Genomic DNA, 12739 nt, shown 5'->3' on the forward strand with positions numbered 1-12739 from the left:
CTCTCTTCTCTCCCCTTTCTCCTGGCTAGCCTCCACTCCCTCATCTTCTCTCTCCCTTTTATTCTGGCCAGCTTTTATTCTCTCCTCTGTTTCTGACATGCTATCTTGTATCTCCTCAAGTGCCCCTGATGCCAAAGAGGCGGGGCATTTCTCATCCTCCAGGCAAGAATGTATAACAAGTGACATTAGCACAATTACCGTGGCTTTGGCTGCACTTTCTAACCCTGAGAAAGGGTCGGAGGAATTAAAATCAAGCAGCATGCCTCTCAGAGCTCACTCCGTCCTGCAGTTCTGAAACCTACCAGCTGTTGTAAGGTTCTCCCGGCATCCGGGGTTTTTCGGCACCAGCTGTAGCCCGCACAGTCCTCTTGCCAGCAAGAAGACACGCGGACACTAGGTTCCTTCTGCAGCAACGTTTATTGTCCTCACCCATAGGAAAAAAAAAGGGTCGAGCCCAAAATCCGCACTGCTTATATACACCACAGTGTGGCATGTCTGCACACAGTGTGGCGTGTCTGCCCATGATTGGCTGTTCGCTCATTACCCTACTTAACGCCCTGGGATGGGCCGTGACATGGCGTCTTTTTCACTCTACGCACATGTGCAAACAGTTGTTTACTAGGAGTTAACAGCGGAAGTAGGCGCCATCTTGCCATGGCGAATGCCTCTCCAGCTTCACGGCTCCCTACACATACATACCTTGGGTATATACTCAAGGTGGGGGGGGCAATGTTTGCTATCTCAGGCTAGAAAAGAAACAATTCTCAACATTCCTATCCCTAAAACCTTGTGCCAAGTTCGTAGGTTCCTGCATTCAGCAGGCTTCTTCAGACTCTCTATACCACCCTGCCTCCATCTTAAACTGCATGGACTACTCTGTTTCTGAACCTGGACCTGGACATTATACATGACTGCTTTATAGTGCTGACCAAGATTCAGAATCTGAGACCAGACCTAGATGCATAAATGATCTACTTTAAGGACAGGAGCAGCTACATGTAAGAAGAACCAGGTATGAGAGAATTGACGTGGTGGTTCTTGACACTATAGTGTGGGCTTCAGCCCTACAACCTTGACTTCAGTCCAATAAGCTAAATTAATTACCTTGACTCAGGCCCTAAAACTGGCAAAGTGCAAAATTGCTAACATCTACACAGACAGCCTGTACACCTTTGATATAGCTCATGTCCATGGGCTTATATATGAAGAAGGAAGAGTGATCAGAGCAGAGTGTAAGGCAGTGGTCTGTTCAGGCAACCTAGGTCCAGTTGAGTAATAGGACTGAACCCTGGTGATTCAGTTGGCACGATCTTTGCCTGCAAAGGACAGAAGGTGTTCAACCAGAACTCCTGAGCCTTAGACCCCTGTTTCAGTCACAACTACTCACAACTGCCCCCACAGGAGATTGTGCTCTGTCAGGTAGACAATGCCCCAAGCTCCCAGTATTCTAGCTGGATCCTAACCCTGGCCATCTGACCACAGCCAGCCATGTCTCACCCCACACACAGATAGCCATGCCTCACACAATATAAGGAGCCATTTGCCCCATCCTCTCTCTCTGGCCTTCTTCCTCTCTCTCTCCTACTCTTTGTTCTCTTCTCTTGCCTTCTTCTCTCTCTCTTCCTCTTTGTTCTCTCTTGCTTTCCTCTCTTGCTCTCTTGCTTTTTTGTTCTCCTTTCTCTCTACATGGCCAGCCTATTTTCTCTTTCCTATAATAAAATATCTCACTCATGCATTGCCTGGTTTTAATTAACTAACACACCATACAGAGCAGCAGAGAGCTCCAGACAGCAGCAGAGAGATTCAGGTATCAATACCAGACAGCTCCAGGCTGTAGGAGAGAGACCTGAGCCCCACAGCAAGGGAAAGATTATCAAAAATAAGGATGAGATCCTGGCCATATTAAAGATATTATGGTTGTTCCTCAAGGCAGTCTCATTCAAATCCCAAAACATCAAAAGGGCATGGCTAAAAGATCAACAGGAAATAGGCTAGCCAATAAGATGCTGTGTTAGCTGAAGCCATGATAACTTTAGTCTCACCAAAACTTCCCCCAACCCCACATGATAGCCAGAGGACAAAAATGATCAAGTAAAATGTCAATAACGCTATAGAAAAGAGGGAGGACTCCATACCATGGATGACCAAACTTGTGGTACTACCCTCAGAGTTTGCTAGACAATTTATATTTCAGATTCATCAGAATACACACATGGACCACAGGACTTGAAGAACTGCTAAGGAATACCAAATATAAAATCTCCCACCTAGGATCCTTAGTAGACAAGGTCATTTTCCACTGCCCAGCCTGCAAGGTAGTAGGTTTCCTAATTATGAGACAAGAAAACTCAGGAACCATGCTGTGAAGACAAAGACCAGGCACAAACTTGAAAATAGACTACAATGAGATCAAGCCAGGTCTGTATGAATATAGATACCTCCTAGTCCTTGTATGTACCTTTTCAAGCTATTTAGAAGCATTTCCCCCACAAAAGAAAAATACCACAGTGGTGACCAAGAAGCTTTTGGAGGATATCATCACCAGGTATAGACTGCTCTTATTGCTGGAGTCTGACAATGGACTGATCTTCATCTCTCAGGTAACACAGTCACTTGTTAAGATATTGGGGACAGATTGGAAACTACAATGTGCTTAGGACCTGCAGCTCTAATAGTTCCTATACCCATTCTAAAAGCTACAACATCAGCATATGTTCCAGATCTTTCTTCCTTTATAGAATGGGACCAATCTCAGTCATCATGCCCCTCCCTAGGGCCTTCAACACAACCATCCTATTTAAACTATTTAACTTCACATACAATTTTATTAATGCCACTACTAACCTCACTAGACAACATTGCTGGCTCTGTCTGGACCACTATACTCTCTGGGCTACCAAAGGAAGTCTGTAGACACCCCTAGAAAGCCCAGCTAAGTATTCCTGAGGAAAGCCTCTGGTCCTCAACCTTCAAGCAGTAACTGGAAAGGGACTATGTGTAATAGGAAAAGGAAGAAGATTAAATACCTTCCCTTACCCTAAACATCTTTGTAATCATACCCTTATCATAGCAGTCAGAAACCCCTACCTTGTGTAGTCCACTGGAACTTGGTTTGCATGTTCCTTAGGCTTATTTCCTTGGGTTCATCCGCAGATACTTTAATATTCCAGTTTATGAATTCTAGTTCCCTGTTCTCTCAAGTCAACTACTTCCACTTCAGTACCTATATGGAGAAGACTCTGTACCATCACAGGAAAAGATGAGACTTTGGGGCCTCTATAATCCTAGTGATTGTGCCCATAGGGTCTGACATAGGTATGGGAATTGGGACTGGTACTACAGCCCTTATCTTCAAGTCCTAAATAATCTTATAGACTCTGACTTAGCTCAATTATAAAAATCTAATCCATCACTTAGAACAGTTGTTAGACTCATTAGCTAAAGTAGGTATATAAAATAAAAGAGGATTACAATTACCCTTCCAAAAGCAGGCAGACCTTTACCAAGCCCTAGGAAAGCAATTTCTTTTTCACCAACAACTCAGGCATTATCATAAAGAGCCTGGCCATGGTCCACCAGAGATTAGAGAAAAGGATTAAACAGACATCAGAATCTAAACTGGTATTATTTTCCTGGTCCCCCGGCTGACTAAGCTAATATCAGAACTAGTGGGACCAATTCTGCTCTTTCTCCCTGTTCTCACTTGTGGAGCTTGTGTGTTAAATGCTGTAGTCAAATTTATATGAGAATGAATCTCCACAGTCCAACTAATGATTGTTGAACAATATTATCCACTGGAGACATCTTGAGGATTTGAGATGGGGTTCTACTCAAAGGGGTGGGGAGGAGGGAGAAAGGAGAACATAAATCCCATTTGTCTTCATTTTAGGACCAGGCTTGGTTTCAAAAAGACAGTTATCAGTCCCAGAAACTAGGTCATAGACTACTAGCTCTAGGAACAGACCATAAATTTTAAGAATACAATTCTAAAACCCCTTCCTGAAGAGAATCACAAAAATGGAAAAAAAATCTTATCTCAGAATGGGACATCTGTGCTAGGCAGCTCTATCTTATTCTGTGGTTAAATGTTTATGACATAGGAATGGAGACCACTAACCATCTGGCACAAGCCAATCAGAAGCCAATCCCCATGACCTCCACAGCACCCCCTATTGGACATTAAGATTGCATAACCTGCTCTCTAAATATAGAAAAACTAACATAGTGTCCAATCAGTTATACTAAATCATCACTTTAGCCTCTACCAATCACATCAGAGATTACCAGATTCTTTCAGAGAGTTCTCCCGATTCCCCATAAGGACTACATGTCTTTTTCTGGGGTTCCCATTTGAAAGAATGGTTGACCCCTGCATACTGGTTGTTTCTACAAAATAAATGTTCTTTGACATTGCATGTGGGGAGCCACAGCTGCCACCCTATATTGAACACTTGGTCTCTGGCCAGAGCAGAGAGCATTGAGATAAACAAGCCTTAGTTGGAAAAGCTGTGTGCCTCTAGTTTGTAATGCAAGCTGGCATGATTTCCCGAAGCCTATTGTGCTTTGCCACATAGCTGATGCTGATTGGGACCAGGGAAAGTATTTAACCCACAAGGGCTGGGGGCTGGAGATAGATAATTAGGGGTAAGTATGTAAGGATAGTGAGTAAGTATGTATAGATAGGAGTAAGTATGTAGAATTAGGGGTAAGTATGTAGAGAGAGAGTAAGTAAGATATATAGAGTAGTGAGTAAGTATGGAGAGATTAGGAGTAAGTATGTAGGGAATAGAAGTAAGTAGATATAGAAGTAACATGTAAAGATAGTAAGTAAGATATATAATAAGTATGAGAGTAGAGTATTGAGTAAGTATGTAGTAGAATAGTAAGTATGTAGAATTAGGGCTGGTGATGGGTTAGGAGAAGATGTAAGAATTAGGAGTAAGTATGTAGAATTAGGGCTGGTGATGGGTTATGTAAGATTTAGGAGTAAGTATTTAGAATTGGGGCTGGTAATGGAATAGGAGAGAAGATGTAGATATAGAAGTAAGATGTAAGGATAGATGTAAGATATAGAATTAGGAATAAGTATGTAACAAATAAGATGTAACTAATAAGATGTAACTAATAAGATGTAAGTAGTAATAAGTAAGATGTAAGAAGAAGATAAAGAAGAATATAAAAGAAGCTAGCTAGTAAGAAGAAGTAAATATGAAGGTTCCTGAATAAAAACTGTATGGAGAAGGGCTTGGTGTTTGCGTCCTTACTTCTAACTGGACGGGTAAGGGGGCCGACAATTGCATACTATTTGAATCTGGGGTCTTCCTTCATTGATTTTTAAACCTTTCAGGATATCTCTCAGACACTGATGTTAAATCCCTGTTGCTCAAGACACTTCTTATGTAGGACAGAGGACTCAAATTATGGGAGCTGGATCTTACCTGAAAACCTTGTTCCTAAAGTCTAGGATTCATAATACTAGAAAGTACTAGACAAACTACCAAAGGAAGAAAGAAATTAAGAGTCTTTCTGTTATCAAAATAATATACCTTCCAAGTATACTCCGAACACACAGAAAAAATTAATAAGGGGAAAGCTCTTTAATATAGTGCTAATCTATCTTTGGTGAATACTCAGAGAATTGGCCACAAATAGAAGATTTTTCTAACTTATAAACACCTTAGGTTTATATATTTTTACATATGTTGTCACCCTTAAATCTCTTTTAAATCCAAGTACCAGACTGCATTTGAATAATTTAAACAATAATAGGAGGCTGGAATTCTGGCCTCCTGGGCAGGAGGCACATTTACACAGGAAGGATATTACTAGAATTGTCTCTTAAGTATACTACTATTCTTTTGGAATAGTAGTTATCCAGTTTATTTTTCCCACCTGGCAGAACTATGCTTTTCCTGATAAGCACAGGGTATTTAATGTCAGACTAAGACTTAGTGGTGATTATGACCCTGCTCTGTCCTCTTATGCTGTCTGATACAGATATGTTCTTTGATGTGGGGACACATCAGTTGTAACCTCTTTTTATTGGGATGGGAGCCTATTGGGAGGTCAATCTTGGTGGATAAACCTTAGCAGAATCTTTTTCAACAACTCTAAATACAGTTTCCAACAAGTCTTGTTAGTATACTACTTTTCATTCAATCATGCTAGTGACAGTGGTCTTTGTGCTAAATTGTACTCTGTATAAAATATTTCCTAATCATAACCAAGCTTATTAGTGAATCCTTCATAGCATCAATTTTACTACTTCAGGATATTCCTCCTCTACTCTTACACACCTGTAATACCTAGGAGCTAGAAAAATGACTAGCACAACATAGTATTCTTATAGGCAAATAAGTGGCACTCACATGTTGGCCTTAACCAACAGATGTCTTGTTTGATTTAAAGCCCCCTCAACAGGAAAGAAAACGTGCCTGGTACTAGGAACCTCGAATTACCCATGGCTGTGAGGTCCTGGATATCAGAAAAAGAATCTACTACCTACAGATTTCTAGACAAACATTATTCCTTAATTACACTGTAAAGGTTATCCATATACTCACAGATAAGAATTGCTATCAATATTTACCAAAGAAGTTTCCCTCAATAGCAAATGGAGACCATTACACAAAGCCACAGCTAATACAAAGTCATTATTTCTATTATTGATGGTAGATTATATACTATATTTTAATCCCTTCATAGGACAGTTGTGGGAAGGTGCTTTGAGAGCTTTCTTTAAGGAGAATCAAATTTTATATGTTTGGTCATGCAAAATTACTGACTAATTTTTAGATTAATATTATGAATCATATTGACCCTTCTTTAGAAGCAAATATGAAAAGCAATATATGAAATACTAAATAGGTTTCTATGGAATGAAAATTTTGTGAAATGACTGAGTTAACTCTTTGTAATCTCAGAAAGCATAATGATGAGATTCTGGAAGGAAGTTAAAATGCCAGTTAAGTCAAATAAGGTTACTTTTATTTCACTTTATTTTATTTTTACTTTCATTAGTTCAAATTTTCCTGATGATAATACACAAGTCAGGGGTCTTTGCTTGTCTTTCTATCTTTTGGTATCTTTGTTTCATAAAAGTTTACATAGTCAGGAAATAATGAAGATGTTATCTAATATCCTTGATTCTCACAAATGAAATTTTCTAACAAACAATTTATTTTAGATTCAAATTGGAAGATTATATTTAATGTGGAATTAGAAAGAAGTTTTAGGAAAGGCTCTTCTGAAAAATTGTTATCAAATCAAAGTCAATAAAAGGACTCCAAATATTTAATGGAATCATAATAGTCAAAGTTTATATTTAGATGGCTCTAAGAATATTTATATTATGAATAATAAAAATACTAGAATTAGAAATATTATAAAATACTAGAAATATTTTGTATAGCTAATAAAGATTATCCCATTTTGTTACATTGTACCTTGTACATTTTAACAAAAATAGCTGAAAAATTCATGTGTCATATTTTAAATTAGAAATTCAGAGTGGTATCTGTCCATTGCATGATAAACCTAACAAAGATCTTTTTTTAATCAATACATTGTGCACATGAATGGAAAGGACTGGTCTAGGTATACAGCTTAGTTATGAAAAGCATTTGCCATATGACTGGCTTTGTGTACTAATAGCCCCAAGTACCATTTTGGATGACTTACCTGAAGTGGCTGCAATCCCAGCATGCCCCGTGATATGTGATGCACTGTGGAGAATACAATATCCAAAAGCTCCTGGGCTAGTGAAGAGCTGGCATCAAAAATAAAGAGGGAATAATAGGGTGCAAATTATCTTGTAGGAAAATGGTGAAATCCTCATTAGTGATAGGAAAGGAATATAAGAAAGGAAGGGAACAGGGTACAATGAAAGTCATAAGGAGTAATACTATTAACTATCTACTTAAAAACCTATAATATATGTGTCTGTCTATAAGTATAAACATTTAGGTTAAATTATTATTTTTTTAATCTGGGAATTAGCTCCAAGAGATAAAAATCACCTAACAAAAACCACAACACCAGGTAGGGTAGGCCCTATTTCAGTGTTAGTCAGGGTTCCCAAAACATATAACCTACTGCTTCTTCTCTTCATTGTCAAGTCCATATAATTGAAGACTCTGGGAGCTTCAGACTGGCAGCCCAGAAGCCCCTTATCTGAAACTGATTTGAATACCTTCTTCCTTCAAGAGAGTTTTTAGGCTAACAGTAGGTGTTATGGAAATTTTCAAATGAGTGATACAACCAACAGTTCTACTCAGTCATAACACTTAAGAATCACACAGTGTTCAGTATAGAATGGTAACCCTAGGGGTACAGTAGTGGTATATATACATACCTTAACAGTAAACAAAAGTTCTCTGGTTGAAGTTAAGACCCACTCAAAAAAGATCATAGCTAACTAACCAGAGATAGTAAAGTCAGGGATCTTGGAGGAGAACCTACAACCACCACTTTGCTAAATAAGCAGAGTCACTAACTATTCTCTAAACATGTCCTTATATACACAGATATTTGTGATCTTCAGGTCTAACCAAGGAAACTTATCTTTATACCAGACAGAGACCATTAGAAAAGAATAACATCCAATTAAAATGCAGATTATTTAGCACAATCACAATGGCTACATCTATAAAACAATTCCTGGACCTAAGGCTCAGGAAACACTGAGGAAGATGGAGTAGAAGTGTTGTAAAGCTAAGGATCAGAGTGTTTGCTATGTGATTGTGTCTCCTAGTACTGTCAGAACATATACTCATAAATTCTCACTACAATAACTCGATAAATATGAATGCAACCCAGACAACCTAAATTATAAACATGCTGATGGGTGAAGACACTAGACATTTCCACAATATAATTCAAAAAGAATTATAGGGAACTAAAGAATTCTGAGAGTGAAAAAAAGAGTATTCCTGGGAAGACCACACTAATTGGTTATCCAATACTAAATAATTAGCCCAGAAAAAAAAAAGTAAAAGCAGCATTATAAAGATGGAACATGTTGTTTTTAGAAATATATATGCATTCATATTTGTATTTGCATGTCAACAGCAAGTCATAAAAAGGAGGGAATGAACTTCCAGTTTGTATGCACCTCTGCTCAGGCAGATCAGCATGTCTTGAGGTCTCCCAGGGGATCTGTGTCAGCCAGGACCACAGGTCTTCCAGGAGATCTGCAGCAATGAGAGACACAGGAGGCAGGCACCAGAAAGAGAAACCCAAGCTAGTTAACACAAGAGTTAACCAGATGGTGAGACACAGGCACAAGAAGCATAAGAACAAAGCTAATATACTTTGGCACTATCAGAACTCAGTTCTCCCACCACAGAAAGCCCTGGATACCCCAACACACCGAAAAGCATGAAGTTGACCTAAAGCCCATCTCATAAAGATAATAGAGACCTTTAATAAGGATATAAATAACTCAAAGAAATACTGGAAAACACAAATGTACTGGCTGGTTTTGTGTGTCAACTTGACACAGGCTGGAGTTATCAGAGAAGGGAGCTTCAGTTGGGGAATGCCTCCATGAGATCCAGATGTGGGGCATTTTCTCAATTAGTGATCAAGGGGGTAGGGCCCCTTGAGGGTGGTGCCATCCCTGGGCTGGAAGTCTTGGGTTCTATAAGAGAGCAGGCTGAGAAAGCCAAGGGAAGCAAGGCAGTAAGAAATATCTCTCCATGGCCTCTGCATCAGCTCCTGCTTCCTGACCTGATTGAGTTCCAGTCCTGACTTCCTCTGGTGATCAACAGCAATGTGGAAGTAAGCTAAATAAACCCTTTCCTCCCCAACTTGCTTCTTCGTCATGATGTTTGTGCAGGAATAGTAACATTGACTAATACAAGTAAACTGTTAGAAGGACATAAAGGAAACAAATAAATCATTTAAAGCAACATAGAAAAACACAATCAAACAGGTGAAGGAATTGAACAGAGCAGTACAAGACCTAAAAATGGAAGTAGAAATAATGAAGAAATAAAAAATGGAGACAACCCTGGAAGTGGAAAACCTAGGAAAGAGATCATAAGCTAAAGATCCAAGCATACCAACAGAATATAGAGATAGAAAAGAGAATCTCAAAAAAAAAAAGAATGAAAGAAAGAAAGAAAGAAAAGAAAAGAGAATCTCAGACCCAGAAGATACCATAGAAGATATTGATACAACAGTCAAAGAAAATACAAAGCATGAAAACTTCTAACCCAAAACATCCAGGAAATTCAGTATACAATGAAAAGAACAAACCCAAGAATACTAGGAATACAAAAGAGCAAAGATTCCCATCTTTAAGGACCAGAAAACAAAACAATAATAAAATGTCTCTAACCTAAAAAAGAGATGGCCATAATTATAAAAGAAGCCTACAGAACACCAAATAGTTTGGACCAGAAAATAAAATCCTCTTATCTCACAATAATCAAAACACCAATATGCATAAAATAAAGAAAAAATTATTAAATGCTAGGTAATATCTTAAGGCAGACCTACCAGAAATACACCAGACTTCTCCACAGAGACTCTAAAAGCCAGAAGATGCTCGAAAGATGTCCTACAGACCCTAAAAGAACACAAATGTCGTCCCAGGCTACTACCCACCAAAACTATCAATTATCATAGATGGAGAAACCAAATTTAAACAATACACATATCTCCAATCTATCCCTACAGAATTCTAAAATGAAAACACCAACACAGGGAGAGTACTGAAACACAAGAAAAAACAAGAAATTATTCATCTCACAATAAACCCAAAAGGAAAAAATCTCATGCACATAATACCACATCAGCAACAAAAATAACAATTTGTCTTTAATGTCGCTCAACATCAATTATTAGAAATAATTGCCTAGTACAAAACATAAGCTAATAGACCATATATGCAATCAGGATCCAGCATTTTGCTGCATACAAAAAGCCACAATGACAAAAAACAGACACTACCTCAGAGTAAAAAGCTGGAAAAAAGTGTCTAAGCATATGTTCCCAAAAAACAAGCTAGAGTAGCCATTCTAAAATCCAATAAAATAGAATTTAAACCAAAAGTTATCAAAATAAATTAAGAAGGTCATTTCATACTCATTAAGGAAAAAATCCACCAAGATGAAGTCTTGATTCTGAACATCTATGCCTCAAATGCAAGGGAACCTACATTTAAAAAAAATCATTATTAAAGCTCAAAACACACATTCAACCTCACATAATAATAGTGGGAGACTTCAACACAGCACTCTCACCACTGGACACGTTGTTGAAACAGAAACTAAACAGAGATGCAGTGAAACTAATAGAAGTTCTGAACCAAGTGGTTTAACAGAAATATACAGAACTTTTCACCCTACAACAAAAGAAAATGCCTTCTTACGACATCATGGTACCTTATCAGAAATTGAATAATTAGCTAAAACAAGCTACAAATTAGCACAAAACAAGCTACAACAGATACAAGAAGACTGAAATAATCCCACGCATCCTATCAATTCAGCATGGACTAAAGCTAAATTTCAATAACAACAAAAACAAGAGAAAGCACACATACCTATGAAAAACTGAACAACTCTCTTCTCAGTGATAACTTGGTCAGGGAAAAAGTAAGGAAATAAATTAAAAACTTTCTAGAATTCAATGAAAATGAAGACACAGAATACCCAAATTTATAGGACACAATGAAAGCAGTGCAGAGGAAAATTCAGACCACTAGGTGGCCTCATAAAAATATTCTACACTAGCTACTTACCAGCACATCTGAAAGATCTAGAACAAAAAGAACCAAACACATCCAAGAGGAGTACATGCTAAGAAATAATCAAACTCTGGGCAGAAATCAAACAATTAGAAACAAAAGAGAATGATACAAAGGATCAACAAAACAAAAGTTGATTCTTTGAGAAAATCAACAAGATGGATAAACCCTTAACCAAACTAATTAAAGAATACAGAGACAGTATCCAAATTAATGAAATCAGAAAGGAAAAGGAGACATAACAATAGAAACTGAGAAAATTAAAAAAAATTATCAGATCTTAGTATAAAAGCCTCTAGTCAACAAAACTGGAAAATCAAGATGAAATGTATGACTATTTTGAAAGATACCATGTACCAAAGTCAAACAAAGAACAGAGTAAAAATAGTCCCATATCCCCTAAGGAAATATAGGCAGTCATTGAAAACATCCCAGCCAAAAAAAAAAAAAAAAAAAAAAAAAAAATACCCAGGGCAAAATGGTTTTAGTGCAGATTTCTACCAGATCTTCAGAGAAGACCTTATACCAATATTCCTCAAACTATTCCACAAAATAGAAACAAAAGGAGCACTTTAGATCAATTTTGCTTATAACTATAGAAGCAAAAATACTCAATAAAAATTCTCAAAAGAACACATCAAAAGCATTCTTCACCACTATCAAGTAGGCTTCATTCCAGGGATGCAGGGATGGTTCAATATATGGAAATCCATTAATGTAATCCATTATATAAATAAATTCAAAGAAAAAAATCAAATGTTACTTTCATAAAATACTGAAAAAGCCTTTGACAAAATATTAACCCCCTTCACCTTAAAAGTCTAGGAGAAATCAGGAATTCAAAACACATTCCTAAGAATAATAAAAGTAATATTTAGCAAATCAACAGCAAACATTAAGTTAAATGGACAGATACTTGAAGCAATCCCATTAAAATCATGGTCAAGATAAAGCTGTCCATTCTCTCAATATAGTACTCAAAGT

Source organism: Mastomys coucha, unplaced genomic scaffold (genome assembly GCF_008632895.1).
Source record: "Mastomys coucha isolate ucsf_1 unplaced genomic scaffold, UCSF_Mcou_1 pScaffold22, whole genome shotgun sequence".
Lineage (NCBI taxonomy): Eukaryota > Metazoa > Chordata > Mammalia > Rodentia > Muridae > Mastomys > Mastomys coucha.